At 35.9% G+C, this 21,005-nt stretch overlaps 1 protein-coding gene across 4 annotated transcripts in view; it reads left to right on the forward strand.

Moving 5' to 3' along the window:
- Positions 1-21,005, forward strand: part of LOC138308854 (solute carrier organic anion transporter family member 3A1-like) — a 95,762-nt gene that overhangs the window by 57,329 nt on the left and 17,428 nt on the right. Inside the window, exon 1 of one of the 4 annotated variants that reach the window (XM_069249887.1) lies at positions 790-925. The exons of the other annotated variants lie outside the window; for them this stretch is intronic. The gene's annotated coding sequence lies outside the window, so the exon portion shown is untranslated. Of the gene's footprint in view, positions 1-789; positions 926-21,005 lie in introns of those variants that run through there. 4 annotated transcript variants of the gene reach the window in all.

The following is a 21,005-nucleotide window of genomic DNA, read 5'->3' on the forward strand; positions in this document are numbered from 1 at the left end:
CCCTTACACACCGCCTCACAATTAGCATGAAATTGGGGCACTCGACCCTGGTGAGGAGAATGGCACTGTGTTTCTGTCCCCTGGCCGAGACAACACCTTAGTCAAAAAAGTGGTATAGTCTCTGCTATTTGCTAAGCATATAGCATTAAGGTAGTTGGACCAATGGATTACAAATTGTGTAACGTGACCGAGTGAGGTATGCTCTCTGGTGTATCTGGTCACATGTTGCAGTGAGATAGCGCTATAAAATAAAACAAACCTATGTAGCAGAACTGTAATGAGCCGATGGCCAGAGACTTTGTAGTGCTATCGGTAGAGCATGCGACTGGTATTCGGAGATCCCGGGAACGAGCCCCGTTCTGGTCGCTACATTTGTCTGTTCTGTTACGCCTTTCAACACAAAATAATTTTCAATTTCTTGTGTGAAAATTTGGCATTACAAACGTTCAAATAAGCTCTTTTACTAAAGCTATTTCCTTAATCTCAGAATTGTTTTTTTTTATTTGAAGGAATCCCTTAAAGGTATGAAATGTTGATGAAACTTGACACAGATCTTCTTACAAAGAAATCTATTTATCACTTCATCCTATATTGATATGAAAGATTATAAAAACATAAATGCAGTTGTAACATCTAACATATTACAATTGGATATTGAATGTGGTGTCCATAGTTTCCCCTATTTGTGTCAAATTCCTGTGTGCATGCTATACATACAAATGGTATTACAAGAGTATCTAGCGATCTGCGTTAATTTGAGACAGAGTTAAGTTTAAACAGTGGATGATATATATCACCTTTCTAGAGCGGGTGGATTTACCTGTATTGAGGTGAAAATATCATTTACTGCTGCAATCCTGGCTCATCAGTACAGTGGTCTATACTTAGATGTAGAGACTATCAACCTAATGTTGGAATAGTAAAGGTAAGAATGAAAACAACATATGATATATATGTTTGTTTGTTTGCTGGATAAATTAACAGCCATGGTCATGTAAGGACGGCCTCGCATGTATGCGGTGTGTTGTGTGTATGGAATGCGGATGTGTTTTGGGAGATATATTTGAGGTATATTCGTGTATTTTTGTATAGTGGAACTCTTTCAATTTCAATAGTGATATATCACTGAGGCATGCCGCCGGCACGTCATATTGACAACAGGCTAACCAGTCGTCCTACTCCCTGTAAGCTGAGTGCTAAGCAGTAGCAGAAAATACCACTGTTATGACTTAGGTGCGTTTCGGCCTGGGGACAGAACCCAGCGCCTACCTCACAGGGTCGAGCGCTCAACAGAAAGCTAAAACAAAGGCGGTTGTCAAGGGAGACATAGTTTGATTATCGCCGAATTCAAAACACTAGCTAAATAATGAGTACTTTATCGTTCAATTGTCAAGGGTTTGTTCTTTATGGATATTGTATTGTGTCATTTGGCTTTTTACAAAAGTTTAACTGTGTTTCAATTATAATTTCATCAAAATGTATTAAAAACGAAAATGAATCCAACAGGCAGTGCCTGTATAACAATATTGTTAAATTTTTAATGTTAATTTGTGACCATTTGGGAATCTGAAAAATTGTCAGGTGGTCCTTATACAGATGTGGTCGTCGCTAATGCTTGTTTGACTATATGCAATAGTAATTGATTTCTTTTCCTAAATGTGTCCTTAATAGCTTCCATCATATCTAAAATTTTATCGATATTTATCTTGGAATGTGTGAAAAGACAATGTGTTTATCACGAAGGATCAATCGGATCGCCCTGGTCTACACATTTCTCTGTTTCACGATTTCTTAACGTCTGGGGGAAGACAAAATCAAACCTCATTTATATAGAACTACTGATTTTATATTATCGCTGAGTTTGGTATGCGGGAACGATATAGTGTCAATATTATCTTACCATGGTTTTTGAAGTCGTCGTCATTAGGTCGAAACCGGCCTTATATGCGCCATACCTCTTTATCAAAGTCATCAAAGTCATTATAAAAAGATATTTTGAATGAAATAAGAACGTCAAAATATATCAGAATATTTCTTTCTCTTTACAATGAAACACTAAAGTTAATGAAAAAGCGACAAAAGAGTCATGTGTCTCGAAATATGCACAGTGTATAGATAAGTCCGTGTTGCTTTGTACGCCTAAAGACATTACGGATCGTATTACAGACTCAGATGGGAATGATACCTCAAATATTGTATAATGTATGGGAACTGCGTCATTACGTATAAAGAAAAGTCTTATTTCAACTAAAATATATGTAATGAAATATTGCACTATGGCTAGTAGTGTAGAAAGCAAAGATAACAGAAACGTACGGTAGTTTTGTTATGCAAATCTTTCTGTTTTTAGATCACCTGAGACGAAGTCTCAAGTGACCTATTCTAATCGCCTTTTGTCCGTGGTCCGTCGTGTGTTAGTAAACAATTTACATTTTCTACTTCTTCTCAAAAACCGCTGAAGCAATTTCAATGATTTTTTTCACAAACCTTCTAAAGCATAAGGCAAATCAAAATTGTGAATTATATGACCCCATCCCCAGGGGGCTGTAAGAGGGGCCAAAAGGGGTAAAAATTGACTAAAATTTCAAAAAATCTTTTTCACAGATGTGGTAGAATCAAATACTCTTCATAGATGGAAAGGCCCAAAGGTCCTTACAAAAATTGTGAATTATATGATCCTGGGGGTCTCATATTTCCGCCTGGAGAGGGGATCAAGTTTACGATAGTTTATATAGGAAAAACAAATTTATGAACGTTATTCGCTTATTTTTCTTAGGAAATAAGTCAAACTGGGTTAGAATTTTTAGCCTGAGATAGCATTTTATCGTCATATCCACATTGGTCCTGGCCGACCACCAGAGGCCATAACGACGGGCCAAAAGGTTCAAATAGACTTATACTTCAAAAATCTTTCTTCTGCATCACAAATATTATCACCAGATGGTCTCTTCATAGATTGGAAGGTATTAAGGTCCTTTACAAAAATTGGGAATTTCATGGAACTGGGATCTCGGATTTTCCCCTGGGGAGGAAGTCAAATTTACTATAGTTTTTGTAGGAATAACACATTTATGAACATTTTTTGCTTAGTTTTGATCGGAAATAAATCAAACTGGGTTAGAATTATTAGCTTGAAATAGCATTTTGCACCATATCTATATTGGTCCTAGATGACCCCCAGGGACCGTAGGGGCGGGGCCTTAATGGGTCAGAATGGCTAAAATTTAAAAATTCTTCTTCTGAATTCACAGGTTTGATGGAACCAAATAATCTTCATAGATTAAAAAGTGAAATGTATAGAATCACTGACACTGACTGGCTTCTAGTTTGGTTTTGTTGTTAAACGTTGCCAAAGCAAATTGGAATTGTAACTATAAGGTTTGGTTACATAATACACTAACTATCAAAACAAAAAACAAAAATTCTAATACGTATGTTCAATTTTAAGGTTTATTCTAATTCGTAAATACTTTTACAGATTTGAACTTTTCAATGCTCTTTCTGTATCAGCACTCAAGTGACCGTCAAGGCCTCTTGGGCCTCTTGTTTAATGATGCTGTTTACGAGATCATGTTGCGTTCATTTTTACGAATATAGCAAGGAGTGATTCGATAGCCGCACTTCCTAGACAGGTCTATGTCATACGCTGTAGCAGTTTTCACGAGGGCGACCGGATTTGTGTAGACAAGGATGTATAATGTATCATGTGCTTTATTAAAAGTGAATAGTCGGGCAAAGGAAACCAGTCTAAATGCGTTCTTTGGCCTTCCAAAAGTCATTGCATACCATAATGATGGTCAAGTTCTGCTTACGGTGTCCAGTTTTGACCATTGAAATTTTGGGGAAGCCCCGTGTAAAATTTAGCACAGGTCTAAGTATAAATTCGCCAAACTCTTTGAAAAAACGAGGCTGCGTGGAAATGTCAACATGGACATGTGTTTCTCAGTCGTGTCGGTTTCGTTTCGTGTGATAAACCACTAATGCGGTATGTAAATTGTTGTTTTGAGATGATACATTTGATGCAAATGAAGTATTCCTACATTAATGACAATGCTTTGTAATCATATTTCGATAAAAGCATCTTTATACATAGAAATCGACACAAATATTCGGCCGATGCAGAGATGGGGCCCCGGCAAGAAGGCAATTATTGCAGCATCGCATTCGTCGTATTTTACATCAACCGAATCATGAAGGTTAAATACAAATAATCGTAACATAATTTCCCATTTAAAACCACACGAAAACGTTCCATACAACGTCCATGCATGTAGCTGTCAAAGATGTGAAAATAAATTAGCTCATACATAGATATTTTACAAGTACAATATATGTGTTCAATTATTAGTGTAGTTTTTTGCAGAGATTTAATTAAATTATCTATGTCTCTGTTTTTTGTGTGTGTTTTTTTTTTTTTTTTTTGTAAACAATATTTGAGTTCTGGAGAGAGATGACATGAATGTCCAGCTGGAAGGAAAGAAACTTTTATGATGTATATGTATCGTACAATGTATATGTCATACTACGTTCATTTGTCTGTGTCGTGTATTTGTTGCGTTACCGTTTACAGGGAGTGTGGTCCTGTTTACCTGTGTGCCTATTTATAGTTAGTCCATGTGTGTCCAGATTTCCTGTCAGTCATAGCTTGTTTAGCCTGTTTGTCCGGTTTGTGTACGGGTATGTTTGTGCGTGCATGCAGAAGTATACATGTAGGGGTGTGTGTGTGAGCGGGTATATAAGTAGTGTGCAAGGGGGAGCGCGACGTTAGACATTTCATTTGCGGAGCTGAACTAGCCTTTCGAGGTTACTCCGAGACACAGGGACTCCTTACTCCACGACACTTCCGACTAATTGTTACCAACTAGTCAAAGGTAATTATAGAATGTAATTACAATATATTTGTGGATGTAAATAGTATGTGTATATGTTCAGAAACGTATAGAAGCTTACGTATTATGTTTGCAGGGGTTTCGTTCCCGCTTCAAAATAACCATATGTAGACGACGCGCTCCTGTGAGAGTAATAAAGAACCAACAGAAGTAAACCATGTCTTTGTTTATTTCTATCACATATATATGTAAAAGTACATTCCATGTAGCTGCTATACAATTTCAACTGTGGCGTTGACATTGATAATAGCGATTTTCACATGATTCCTACATGGATTCGCTAAATCGCCAAGGCAAACCTGTTTTTGTTACCTGTTACATATCCGATAAGGAGAAAAAGATGAAGCAGCAATATATCTTGGTAAGGTCTATTCTAATCAGTTCTTCAAAGGTGTATCGCAGAGTACTTTGTCTGTAGCCGAGGGGTTTCTATAAACTGTTTTAAAGTCAGTAAAATAATTAAATTGAAGATTTCAAAATTAAGAAAAATGTAAATTCCATTTTGAATGAAAGTGGTTCCCCTCCTTTGAAAGTACATAGTGTGCTTTAACTTACAAATCAAAAGGCTTTTCAAACTAATTTTCTGTTCATTCATTTTTCAAAAGCGTTCTAAATCTCTTAAGGAGGTGGGTGAAGGACCGAACTCTTTACACTAAAATGTTTGATTTATTCTTCTTTGATTTGTATACCGTGATAACATGAAATATGAAAGGTGATGGATTACGATTTTTATCTTTTAAAGAGGGGCAGACAATTAGTATTTTTTTCTTCATTAACACAAAAGTTGTTATTCTTTAAAAGTTTAAGCGCTAATTGTATTTCAAAATTAAGTATTTCAAACTAATTATTTACATTCCATAAAAGTAATCCATGACATTATGTCATTCATGCATGAAAAAATACTGGTAATGATAGTTACATAATGATCAACAAGACTCAAAGCAAATTATTTTTATATGTAATTTTGTGTTAGTAGGCCTAGGTGTACATGTACGTACAGTTGTTCAAATGAGAAATATTGTTTATGATCTTTCGACGAGGAGCAACTTTAAGGAAACAAGTTGTGAACATCAATCATGGTTGGGTATCATCACGAGTCGTTATTTGGGCCAGCTGTAGCGATGGACTCGGTGGGATGCTTCCAAAAATCTGCCTTCCTTTCGCATTTTATGTTATGAGTCAGTTGGATTGTTCATTTGCGGAAACCATTTTGGATCTAAAACGTTACGGTAGCCTTGTTTTGTTTATCAAAACGGAGAGTGGTCGGATGTACAGAACGCATGCGTTAAGATTGATCTGACACTGTTTAGCCGGTCGGGAGGACGCAGTAGGATTCCCATAATAAATATTAATTTCTATCGCATTACAGAGCGATTTGTTTGGATGGGAGATTTCATTTTTCTATTTCAATAGAGAACATTATACTGGATATATTAACACAATGTTACCCGATTTTAGCCCTTCTATGCCCGACAAATTTCCCTATTAAGAATTAATATCATTATTAATATTTAATTGCACTGGGGTTGCGGATTATTCTCAAAAAGTTTGTACATTAATTTGTTTTCGTATAACCATGATAAAAAAAGATTAAGATAAAAAGTGGCTGCACCATTGCTTTATGATGATTTCAATCAGCCCACATGACAAAATCAAATGCGTTTTGATATTACGATTCCGATGGATTTTATTGAGGGACCTATTTCCCTTCCCAAATCAGCACAGCGAGATCAATGCATCTGATTTTATGTATAACAGTTGCATATTACAAAGATAACAAATGTCAGTATCTGTAGCTCGTGGGTTTGTATTGATTATGACGTTCATTTGTTCGCGAGCGTAACGCCATAATGTTTTTCCCAGGAAAACGACTCGAGATTTCGCTCACAAAATAATGATGTCACAGTTGATACCTATGGCAAGTGTTACTACTACCCGCAAGAAGAGGTAGCCTCTGCATTGTGCAAAGACGGAATAATATACCACAATAATATTTTCAATGATTTGTTAATTGATATTTATTAAGGATCTATGTACATGCATACGAAGTTGTATTACTATAATTAGTATAGGAAAAATAGACATGAAAGTAGAAGTCATTTAGGATAAAATTTATCGAATGCTATTTTTTGAAATATATCAAAGTAAACACAGAACCTGGAAAAAATCCCATTTTCTTTCAGTTATCATTAAACTTGTTTCATTGGATTAAAATTCAGAATATTATAATCAGGAGATGGAGGAGTTTCAATGGTTTAATTAACTCCCCTGCAGAACCGGGGAGGAGGTGATGCGTGCTGAATTTGGAAATCAACAGGTTATGACCTAGAATCTCAGAGTGGCACAGGCGCTTGTAAACCGAAATGTATATTCACCATGTATCAGTATGGCGGGATTATTTACATCAACACAATAATGTGTAACGTGATGTATTTTCACAAGTGACCACACTGGAGCGGTATTGTGGATTTTCCTAGCTTTCATAATACCGGTTTTTGTAATGAGTTGCAATGATATAGTCGTGTTTTCTTTTTAGCGATATTTTTGTCAGCCATGGCCGCCAGGATGGTTCACATTCCCTAAGAGTTTGTAAATCCGTTGCAACTACTTTGTTCGTAGTATCGGGGGCTATATGCACAACATCCTATTTTTCTTTTCACCATAGCTACCGTCATGACTGGAAGAGTCCAAGGGGGTCACCAAATAGGTCAAGATAAAAGATCCTAGAACGATCCATCAAGGTTCAATGCTACTTCATCAGTAAAAGGGTGGGGCAAATCTGCGATTGGACAGACAAGGAATGAATTGGGTCATTATAGCGATTGGAATGATACTTCATGGATTTGCAAAATCTCCAAGAGGCAATCCGTTTTTCTCACGAGTTACATAGAACGAATAATGGGTGAAGAAACTGCTGACGCAAGCAAATGTATCTTGGTAAGGTTTTTTGTTAATCAAAGTCTTCTTCAATGTGTGTCGTCGCAGATTTACTTTTGCACAAATTCAAAAGCATTTCAAAACTAATTTTCGTCAGTTCATTTTGTTTTTCAAAGCGTTCTAAATATTTTAAGGGGGAAAAGAAGAAGGAACCGAACTCTTTATACTAAGTGTTTGATTTATTCTTCTTTGATTAAACAGAACCGTGATAACACTGAACTTAGGAAAGGTGACGGATTACGATTTTTATCTTTTAAAAATAAGGGCAGACAATTAGTATTTTTTTCTTCATTAACAAAAGTTGTCATTCTTTAAAAGTTTATGCTCTTTATTGTATTTCAGAATATAAGTATTCAAACTAATTATTTACATTCCAAAATTAATCCAATGGCAGTATGTCCCTATATGGTATAAGGTAATGATTGTGGAGACAACAAGACCAAAGCAAATTTATTTTATATGTTATTTTGTGTTAGTTTTAAAGATGCTCCAACCGGCCGCCAGACCATAAAGATATACTCATCAGTTTTGAACAACAATTGGTGTTTAATCGTGTATATATATGTCTAATTACACACAACCAAAAAATAACATAAAATAATTTATTTTGCTATTTGGTGCATGGCGCATTCAGAATTTCATTCTATATAGAACATGTTGCCATCACGGAATTTTTTTCGGGATGCAATAAATTATTTCTAATATTTTTAATTTTGAGAATAAAATTAAAAGCTCAAAACTTTCCCAATGGTGGTAATGGTGTAAAGTAAGTAACTTTTGTAAACTCGAAAAAAAAACAAAAATCGTCTGATCCTGTTTTTGATAGTGAAAAAATAACCATTTGGTCAGCGGTGGAAAGCAATCTTTAATGTCAGCTGGTGTTCAAATGAGAAAAAATAGTAGTGTGGATGATATTTCGAACGAGGAGCAACTTTAATGAATAATGTATGAAATCAATGGATTGTTAGGTTATCATCATGGGGAATCGTTAGTTTCGGGACCAGCTGTAGCGTTTGGACTCGGATGGGATCTTCACAACAAATCTACATTACCTTGGAAAGGTACTACTGCTGGGTATTATCATGTGTTTTAGATATGAAGTTTAAAGATGTTTCAAGTGCAAGGTTGGACAAAAACAATTCCGTCTTATATAGAACGAATGTGCTTGGTTAAATTCAGCTTTCTTTAGGATGTTGTGCGAAGCATGGTAATTGATGTGGTTTTCCTGTTTGTCACATAAGACTAGACGGAAAGGGAATCGAGGTGAGGATCAAAATCATGTAGTCATATCCGAGACATGCATGAATGTTTAATATCATCATGTTGTTTTAGAGTCCGAGGGTAAAATAAAACCTATCTTTCCCTATCTACATAAAGATTTATCAAAGACGATCCTTGCGATTTTCTTCTAATTGTCCCCCTCTACTCATGGGAAATTAAGCGATTTATTTTTATTTTTTTGTCCTCCTCAAAAAATTACCCACAGTATTTTTGAGATCCTTTACAATGAACCATCACATTGCAGCGTCAGAAATTGGCTTGTAAGATTTTACCGAGAAAATAGCTTGTTATTGACGAACGTTGGTCGTCACAATATTGTAAATGCAAGAGGAACTATCGTAATATAGCCTCAACTCGATACGTCTATGGTACAGAAACAAGTAATACACACCCATGATGTTTTTTAATTGGACAAAGACCTGCCCACTTGCTAATAAAACGCCAATTAAACCAGAAAAGGAAACTAATCACACACGACAACAAGAACAACACACCCTGAAAAAAATCAAAATGAAATACTTAATATCCCTGGTGGTCTTTACACACCCTACTTATTTTTCTTCACAGATGTGGTATACATCCACCCCACGGGACGCCCGTTGGGTCCGGGGCCGAGGTGTGGGTCGGGATTTTCTTTTTCTGTTTAGTTATCCAACTATTCTAGTCCCGGAATTCCCCTGTCTCCTTTTTTCCCGACACAGATACCCAACAGAGGTCCGTCCTATCAGTTGGATGGAAATATCAGAATTATATTGGCAAATTTTTGACAGGTATTGTGTAAATGCAAATGATTGGCATGTTTCCAATTTGTCCAAGGAGTATTTGATACATATATTCAATTAACCGGCAAACGGCATATGCTTACGGAATTATCTGTATGTTGAATAATATGTAGTTGAATGCCAAAAGGCGTTATATCAAATGACATCCAGTTGTTTGACTGGGATTGAGGCCAACAGATGATTTGTTGAGACCATAAGCACAAAGGAAGAAAAGGCCGAAGCCGGTTAACATTTTGTTTCAGGGTTCAACCAAATCATCTGTTGCCCGAAAACCAAGTCGATAACTGTTTTTATTATACCCATTTGACTCAAAACCATGCATTGTACGTCACGATTTGTTAGATGTGAACGTCATTCCGGTCCCAACAGCACATTTAAAAACTGTGGATTTAAACAGTATTCCTTTTGACCGCTCGCGAACGGAAAAGTTCATTTTATTGACATTTTTGTCAATAAATGTTGTATTTTTAGAAACTATATTGTATGGGGTATAACAATATAACAGTTAGTTGACTGGGATTTGTAGGTCGTGAGGAGATTTGTTGGATCCCTAAGACAGAAGGCTGAAGGCACAAAGGGCAACAGTTTGTTTAAGGGGTTCAACGAGCACATTTATAAACAGTTCGTTGTACCCGCTCGGAACGGAACAATACCATATATTGCCATTTATTTTGGTCCAATAGAGTTTTATATAAAGAAACTACGTTTATCATGTGGTATATCAAAGCATGATATATATTAGTCTTTACTACATATAATATGTAAACTACATGTTATATACACCTGCATCAAACCCTGACAAAATGCTGTACAATATACTTGATCGATGTGAGTAAACAAATTGAACACGGCTATCTGTTTTAATTGATATTGATATCAAAGAGCATTTAAATACATTAATGACTCTTAATATGAAATGTGTCGGCGGATTTGTTATTAAAGACAAAAACAAGAGTTTTCCTAAAGGCGTAATGGGTTAGGTACAAATCTTGCTCTTCATGCTATAATATAAGAACTCTTTTCATATGTGGATATGTAAGGATAGGGATATTCTACTCGAGTGGGTCACAAAAGATATGTAAAACCCCCAGGCTTTGCCGAGGGTTTTGCAACATTTTTTTGTGATGCCCGAGGGAAGATTAGAGCTCTATTCCTTTCATATCCACTTTTGGATAAGAGGTATTTTTTCTTCATACCTCGAACGTTTTATTGCAAATTTTACAGCTATCATATCCGGCGCCTTTTGAAATAAAATCGAAGAAATCCACGACTGGAAGTCCTATTTTCCATACATGAAAAATAACGTGATATATTCCAACAAAAATTCCGTTAGTTTGTCATCTTTTAAAGTAAAACCCCATCAAGTTTTGTGAAAAAAAATTGTTTTAAATTTAACAGGAGAAGATAGAAATTTTAGTTGACCGCCAGAGCGTGACGTCACGCAGGCGTTAATTGCATGGGTATCCATGTAAGACGTAACAACCCACAATCGGACATGAGTTTATTGCTCAGAACAGCCAGAAAATCCACCGTTTAAGGTAGGAAAGAAAATTGGTATATGGTATTTTGTTGTATCTGACACTTTTATGAATATTTTTAATTGAACGACTAATATGAGGCTTTAACTTTTGAGAACATATTTCACAATATCCATATCGTGGTTTAAAAGTTCGTATTATTGATTTAACTCACGGCAATGCATAAGCACTTGTCAAAAGTTGGTTATTCATATTAATAAATTTTTACAATTTCAACTATATTTTATTTGATAGTATGTACAACATTTAAGGATCGGGACAGTCCGGCTATACGCCGATTTAAGTCCTCTCCAGTATCATATTTATAAAGTATAAACATGAATTCATTCTTTCTGCAGCATTCATTAATACATAGTATTTTATTAGTATACAGATAAACTGAATTAGTTAGAGTATAGAGATAATGAATATTGAAATAATTAAAATGACTAGGTAAACAGTTGAAGTAAACCCATAAATTATGACAATATAGGTGTACATGCATAATGTCTCGCGATTCTATTATTTCAGGCAAGGCAATAGCCCTTGTAAAAAGTATCTTATTAACAAGTAACCAACAAAATAAATATGGTAGTTGTACGGATGCATTGTCTGCGCTCCTTCAAATTAGATAAATTAGAAAAAGATGAAATCCATGAAATAGTGAAATGAATGAATTAATATAAATATTAATGTACAAATGCAAATTTTGCCATTGATAAAAACGAAATTAGTTGTAAGAAGAAAGAATCAGATAAGTCATAGTTCTAATTACTAACTACGTTCAAATGAAAATCTTAATATATCAAGACAAAATTAAAATTTATAATAAGATTGGATACAAGAGAATCAACATGAGCTGTCAAATAGGATGACAACTTGATTTGGATTAGAATTTCCCGATTGTAAACAAGGATGCATATAGCAACACGAATATAACGCTACCTTCCAAAACATACAGATATCAACACACAAACGCATACAGGGTGGGGGCGGTCCCTTAAATGATTCCAAATATCATCAAAAGTCAGACAATTAAAGAGTAACTGTAATTGAAATTTTAGCACATGGTTTTTTGATGATTTTATCAACGCTGGGGGTGTCCACTCTCAGCTTTCGTTGGGGGGGCGCTAAAAAGAACAACTTTAGTGAAACTCAAAATATCTATTTTGGCATGAAGAATGGCTTAGGGTCTGATGCATATAGTATATGCTGTCCCAGAACATCCGATTTATAGGATATAATTAGCTTTTATGTGGTTCATAGTGTATCTGAAGTCAGATGAACAAAGGGCAAAATAGACGCTGTTCACTCAATTGATTTCATCTTTAAATAATTAAATATCGAAATAAAAAAGGATAGATGAATATGTTTTTGGCAGTTTTCGACTACAGAACTAATTTTGTATCACAAATAGTAGGTGACCGTTAAGGCCCAGGGGACCTCTTGCTTAGACTATAATCAAGTTTGATCACCGTGGATATTTAGCAGACTACTTAAATTGATATTTGGGATGTAGAAGGGATGCTTATAACGTTGAGATACGATCTACCGAAACGAGTCCCCCCCCATCCGAAAAATCTGAAGTCAATGCTCTTTGCAAATACTAAATATGGAATCTAGTGATCAGATTTGGGATAACATGAATAAATGTTTAATCAGTTTGCGATGAAAACTTTATGATTAATAAAACTTATAAATATTTAAAGATCTCGTGACAAAATCGAAATCGTAACGATCTTGTAAAATCATGTTAAATTGAGTAACATTTTGCGAGCGAGGCTAATGATAATACATTTATTAATTAAAGTAAACTAGACACCCTGAACGATCCCGGACAATATTGAAAAACAGTATTGATTCAAGTGGGAAATCTTAACCGCAGGGTTATTGCTCTTATGAGATTATAACTATTAGAATATAAACTTTGAGTAAATATGATCCGCGCGAGGATGCTAAAAGAAGCTTTGCATACAGACTAGCCTTCAAAATATCTATGAACAAGTTTGAAAATGAGTTGGGTCAACTCTAACTTATTTACAGACCTTATTGCCCTATTTGCAATAAGAATAAACTGGAAGCTGTGAGAACACGGTTTATGAGAGTAAATTTGTGCACCGATTTCTTATGAAACTCTTTGAGTAGCGTATACCTTAATAGATAGTACGTGGTAAATGTTCCTAATTCATGAGCAAAAGACACCAGTTGGCTGTTAAATTACATAAACTACTTAGTAAACATATATCAGTAATGTAGAATTGAATTAATGAAAGCCCATTAACAAATTGAATTTGGGCTCACGGGTAAATTACAGAACCTAAGATAAAATATATCTGGGAATGAGAAAAATGATGCCTAATAACCTTTTATTTTTCAAAGATACACATCAAGAATTTATATTCAGAAAAATAATAGATATTGGAGACTAGAAAATTGGACACCACTGGCGCTGGCCCGGCGGACCGTAATGTGTTCTACAACACAATGCGGGAACTACAAATTGGTAAGATCAATTCATTAAGGACCTACTGTTTAAAGAAGGGAACAAAAAAAACCGTCCCAAGGCAATCACAATTAAAACTTCGAATGAACAAACCGATTGCTTGTATTGAATTTTTGGTAAATTTAGGTAATCCATAGAACCTTGAAAAAGGCAATGATAATTGATAGCTTTGAATTTTGCAGTGTATGTATGAGATAAGAGGTGCGTGATCTATTAATTTTAGGTACATGTCCGTATTTTCAGTCGTTACTGGCACTAGCGGTGCTCCTTAGTGATCATTTGAATAAAGTGCTCTTCGTGCAACTTGTATTTAGATTAATTTAACGTCCCAACTAAACAACCCAAGTGTGTCAGGTAAGAACGTGGGGGTTCTATTGGAGTTGTTTTCTAGCCAAGTAGAAAGTAGGTGTAAGCGTGTGATGAAAAGAGCATTGATTCTGTTTTATAGTAGGACTGGGTTTATTATCGTCTTGAGTATAGGTGTAGGTTACACCGATATCTGTGATTATTACATCGTTACACCCTGTAATGAATCACATTAAAAGAGGTCTCATCGTGTGTGGTTTGCTGTTGCGACTTGTTGGAGGTAATATATTCTCCAATTTCTACGAGGCTGGTCTGTGTCCCCGAACTAAAAACGTACAACCTGGTTCACAATGTTGAACAAATGTGCCAAAGCCTGATCCTACGAGCATCTCCTTCTCCGCCATTAGTTTCATGCTCAGTACTCGGGTATTTTTCTGGGAGATTGACAACCCCAGACAATTTATAAGATATAACATACAAAGGTAAGACCCCGCAAAAATATATATATGTATTTAGATATAGCTAAGGTCTTTTAAATGTTTCATAAATTTTGTTTGTTTGTTTGTTTGACTAATTAACTGTCCTATTAACAGCTATGGTCATGTAAGGCCGCCTCCCCTGCATGCTGTGTGTTTTGCGTGTATGGGGTGCGAGGTTGGTGTTTTTGGAGATATTGCGGCATATTCATGTAGTGTCTTCTTGTATATGTGAAACTGTGTTTGCCCTATTTCTATCAAGCATGCCGCCGAAGACACCAAGCAACACACCGCGCACGCCGGTCACAGTAGTAACTGAACGCAGTCCGTTCCACTCACTGTATCACTGAGCGCAACGCAGGGGCAAGAAAACTACCACTTATTATAGACTTTGGTGTTGTCTCGGCCAGGGAGGGACAGACCCAAGAGCCTTCCTCACAGTAAATAAAGCCAAAGGTGCTCCAACTCTAAAGGCCAAAATTGAGGCGATGTGTCAAAGTAGCGACGCAAGAGAATGAACAAAGGTTAGGTAGAAAGAAGGAGAAAAAGAGAATACGATCCTACATTTATGTGCGCATATTACTGATTCCATGCCAATATGTGCAGCCCGCAGGCACAAATATCTAACGTCCTACCTTCAGGGCTAGTTTCCTTGAAAACAACCCCATAGACTTTGTTTGAATATAGTATGGTATTCCCTGTTTTTGCATATTACAGAGTTAGCTCCTTGGCAGGTAAGGTATCGATGTTAGCGTCAGTATTTTTGTGAGCGCAATTCAACGGCTCGTTTTCACCGTAAAGTATGACGTTACGCTCACAAACATATGACGTCACAATCAATACCTACCCGCAAGGGCAGATAACTCTGCAATGTACAAATGCGGAACAGGAACTAGGTTGTACTTAAATCTGTTCGTGTTATTATCTTTTATGCACATTCCACATACAGAAAACAAAGAGTTAAATGAATTGAACAAGATGACCGACCGTTAGTGACATAATTTCATTATGACCAACATTATAAAAAACAATAAAAAACATAAAAACTATTACTGTTAGACAAATAGACAATTCCTCAGTGTTACCAAAAATTATGTAAAAGCGATTATACGACACGAAAGACATGATCCTAGAACACTACCCAGTCACTTGATATTAAGGTGGTATGTTCGAAAGAACATCTGCCACACAGATTAAACGAATAATTCAAAGCAGACAATTTACAGGTTAAAATTTCAGCGACTTGAGCACACGATATTTTGGCGGTTTATTAGAACTTTTCGCGCATTTTCTTGTCTTCATTGTGTAACTACGATGTATAATAAATAATTCGCGGATAATTATCAGCAGTCTGAAAAAATGATGAAATCGCTAAAATATGCTAAGACAGCTACGTACAATTCTTTGTACACAATGAAAACGATTAATTTGTCACGATGCGTGGCAAACATAAATCTTAGCTGATTAGATATCAGATTTTGATTGATGAAGCCATTCTCAGGATTTAATCAAACACATGTTATAACACCTAGCGACTTAAACCAGCTTATTTTAGCTTGCATAGGTCTAAATAATGATTTTTTTTTGGATGACATCTAGGATTGTGATAACAATTCACATGTCTACTATCTATATTTGTTTTCTCCTGAATCGCACAATACTCATTTAATATCTGCAAGGGTTACTTTACAATGGTCCATTTATCATTTTTCCACCCAGCACATATGCACATAGTAACAATCCGGAGTGTATTTCAGGAGGACATATACTTGTGCCAAACACAGTCCTCTTCGCAGAAAATAAATCACTGCACAAGTAAAGGACGACAGCGAGAGATCGTTTGCACTTCTCACAGCCTACAATACTCTAGACTCACACTCATTCGTCAGTCTCTAGTGGAGATTCTTTTAATGTAAAGGACCAAACACTTTACTGATCGATCCATTTGTCTAAAGAATCAGGAACTACACACGTTGTGTTTTGACCTTATTCCTTGAGAGGTGTGGTAATATATCCTGCCAGTGATTATGAACATTCTTGATTATTCTCTCATGAGGACTTAACTAATTAGGCTTTACGTCTCATCAGAATCTGGGGATTCAATTTTAACCGTTTTTTGCTAAAAGCATTGTGCTTACGTTCTGTTTATGACTTTTGTTATTTGGTTTTGGTTAGGCCTGATGAATATGAACCAGAATAACCTCTTACGTTCTAAAACTAATATTTGATTTGAACAGAGCGGAATCAGCATTTCCCATCACGATGTTTAAAAACTATTCATAAAAAACAATTTGCAAATAGTTATTATAATATTGCAATATTCTCTTTATCAAATATGTAATAAAACTCAAAATGCTGTATTACTCGAATAGCGATAATTTTGTACAGAAAGGGATATTTATTGATAAAATTTTTAAAATGAAAAAGAGAAATTACTTTGCGTTTGGACCTTTTATAACAATGTGTCATTGTTATTACAAACTTGAAGGTGTTTGTGGATTGCGCATGCTTTGGAGTGAACGGGGCAGCAATCCCAGGACTCTGTGACTCGGACTGTAACATGTTGATTCCTTCCATGTGTCTGTTTTTATTATTATTATCATCATCATCATCATCATCATCAACACCATCATAATCATCATAATCATCATCATCACTATCACCATCATCATCATCATCATCATCATCATCATCATCATCATCATTATCATCATCATCATCATCATCATCATTATTATCATCGTCGTAGTACTACTTCCTCCGTGTTATCTTTTTTAGGCCATCTCAACGTCTTCTTCTCAATAACCGAAAGGCCCAGGGCACTTATATTTGACCTGTGGCATGGATAATGAAGGGCTATCGAGTTTGTTCAAATGAATGACCTTGACCCTCATTCAAGGTCACAGGGGTCAAAAAGGCTAACATTAAAAAAAACTTCTTTTGAAGAACCAGAAGGCCCAGGGTACTGATATTCGGTCTGTAGCATGCTAAGATACAGGGCTACCAGGTTTGTTCAAATGAAAGACCTTGATCTCCATTCAAGGTCACAGGGGTCAAATAGGCAAAAATCTTTAAAAAAAACTTCTTGTGAATAACTAAGAGACCTAGAGCCCTGATATTGCGCCTGTGACATGCTGAGATGAAGGGCTACCATGTTTGTTCAAATGAATGCCTTGACCTTCATTCAAAATTCAGAGGTTCAAATTGGCTAAAATATTTAAAGAACTTCTTGTAAATTACTAAGAGGCCTAGAGACCTGTTATTGGACTTGTGACATGCTTGGATGAAGTGCTACCACGTTTGTTCAAATGAATAACCATGATCTTCATTCAAGGTCTCAGGGGTCAATTAGGCTTAAATCTTTAGATAAACTTCTTGTGAATAACTAAGAGACCTAGAGACCGGATATTGGACATGTGACATGCTTGGATGAATGGCTTCCAAGTTTGTTTAAATTAATGTCCTTTAACTTCATTCAGGGTCAAATGGGTCAAACAATTTCTTCTCACGAACCACCAGAAGGCCCAGAGTACTGATATTGGGCCTGTAGCATGCTGGGATGAAGGGCTACAAAAGTTTGTTCAAATGAATGACCTTTATCTTCATTTAAGGTCACAGGTGTCAAATAGGTTAAAATCCTTTAAGCAACTGCTTGTGAATAACTAAGATTCTTAGAGACCTGAACTTGGGCCTGTGACATGCTGGGATGAAGAGCTACGAAGTTTGTTCAAATGAATGACCTTGACTTGACCTTCATTCAACGTAAAAGGGGTAAATTAGGTTAAAATCTTTAAACGACTTCTTGTGAATATCTAATTGGCCTAGAGACCTGATATTGGGCCCGTGGCATGCTGAGATGAAGGGCTACTAAGTTTGTTCAAATGAATGACCTTCATTCAAGATCACAGGGTTCAGAATGTCTAAAATATCTAAATGACTTCTTATAAATTACTAAGAGGCCTAGAGACCTGTTTTTGGGCCTGTCACATGCTTGGGTGAGGGGCTACCAAGTTTCTTTAAATGAATGACCTTGACCTTCATTCAAGATCACAGGAGTCAAATAGGCTACACTCTTTAAAAGACTATGTTGTATTGTGCTAATAGTCAGATGACCGTTAAGGCCTATGGATCTCTTGTTAACATTATCCTCTTCCTCATTATCATCATTGTATTCATCGTCGACGTAATCATCTTTAGATTACCGAAAAAATACCTCATACAAAACTTACATGTTCTACCAAAAATCGCTACAATGTACCTTCGTTCATTTTCAGTTACGTCATGTTGATTTTACAGGTGCGTAACAGATAAACAGAAGTCGTTAGCCGTCGTTTCTGCAGACCCTCCTTGGTCAGGAAGTTGACGGGAGCGATACCTTCACAAAATATGTATCAAACATGCAGTCCTGCTTGTTAGCAAATCTGACAGAATATTGTGCCACTGTAAATATTGTCCCTAGTTACTTTGGATTGAAGGATAACAATTTTCATCTTAAAGGGATAAATAATATGCTAATCTTTGAAATACATATCAATTGCATGTAACTGTAAAATTAAGGCACCATTGTTTAGCTATGTAACCAAATAAAAACGTTATGAGACTATATTAGTCGAACCATATACACATGAAATATTTCCTGAATTTATGGTCAATTTATGGTCAATTTCAGGTAAAAAAAATGACCTGAATTTCAGCTGAAGATTTCTTGATCTAAATCATAGGTCAAATTTCATGTAAAATTCCAGTTAATTTCAGGTTTTGAAATTTTGTCTGTACATGTATGTTCCTTTTGCAATGTCCTATACTGTAATACAAATGTACTGAAAAACAATCACTGGTTTGTTGTATTGCCTTGTATGAAATTCATCAATTACCCCCAGTATCAAGCCAATACACACCAAATTATTTGATAAAAATGAGAAATATTGATAAATTATTGGTCACTACAACCCAAATATCTTAATATCGTATTAGGCAAAGCCATTTGGCGTTGATGATATTACCAAAAAAAAAAAAAAAAAAACGGTTTTTAAATTACGATTTAGGGCCAAAATATAAATGTAAGATTCTGTTCATAATCACTTTTGACGGTATACCTTTTCACTGGAACTTGAAGTGTATAATTTTTAATCAGGATTGCGTGGAATTTAAATACGGTCTTGCGCAATACTGGATCTTGTTTTGACTTCTGTTTTCCGGTTACTGAGAAAGTTTTCCAGTTCTACATATATGGATAGTTTACATATATTATATTTCTGACACATCTCTATCGTAAAAGTTTGCTTCGTCTTTTTCTATTTTTCTACGTTTAATAATAATGTTAGCATTATTTTGAATTGTTTCATGTTGGTTTCCGGGGCCGATTGTAATAGGCATGCTAACAGACACTTCCTGTTTGACTTGGAGCACTTTTTGTAGTGGGAAAGGCGCATGCTCTATGTACGATCTTTATGACTTCCGATTCAAGCGTCATGTGTTCGAACTATCCCTAAAATTACTGACACTTTTCATGCATATTGCTATGTATGTTATTGCTAAACGGACCGATTGGAGTCAATATGATCAAGCCATCTTTGCGACAAAACCGGAAGCGGAAATGTTAATGGTTTCCAAGGGACAAACGGAAGCAAAACGTTGACCACATACAATGATTCAATCGTGAAGTCGAGATAAAGAAATGTTTTTGTACGTTGATATTAAATTGACACTCTAGACCTTTGCTTATTTATTTAAGAGACGCAAATATACACATGTTTGTCAAGGAACATGACAGAAATTCTTTTAGTTTGTTATCGATGAATACGTTTTTTTATGTAGTAAAAGGAAGATTGTATTCTCCCATATTTGACAGGGTTATCCCGCGGTTGCTAGAGAAAAACAAGATAACTCTGTTTTTACCGGGGTATGGTAAAGACAGCTCACACGCGCTAGACAGTGACGTCATCGATAAGTGCGGCGACCAGTTTAACGCACAGTGACATTCATGTCGACTGAATTCTCATCATTTCTCGTTATGGGAGAAAAAGAATCTAACATGGGCCAGTCAGGTGGACAGGGTTATCTCAACCCTCGTAAAAGATTTTGACCATCACCCCTCTGGAAGCCTCGTGTTGATTAGCCTAAATCTTTCATTCGCTTTGAAATATCCCTGTCCACTTGACACACCCATGTAAGATTATGTTTGTCTCATAGCTGTTAAATGTTTGCCTCGGACTCCTAAAGAGGAAACGAAATTAAGAAAATTAATGTGGTATTTCTAATGCAGGCAAATGGTTTTTTTTTCTAACGAAGGTGTCTTTACATAAAAATCATGT

The sequence above is a fragment of the Argopecten irradians genome, chromosome 15 (genome assembly GCF_041381155.1).
Source record: "Argopecten irradians isolate NY chromosome 15, Ai_NY, whole genome shotgun sequence".
In the NCBI taxonomy this organism is placed as follows: Eukaryota; Metazoa; Mollusca; class Bivalvia; order Pectinida; family Pectinidae; genus Argopecten; species Argopecten irradians.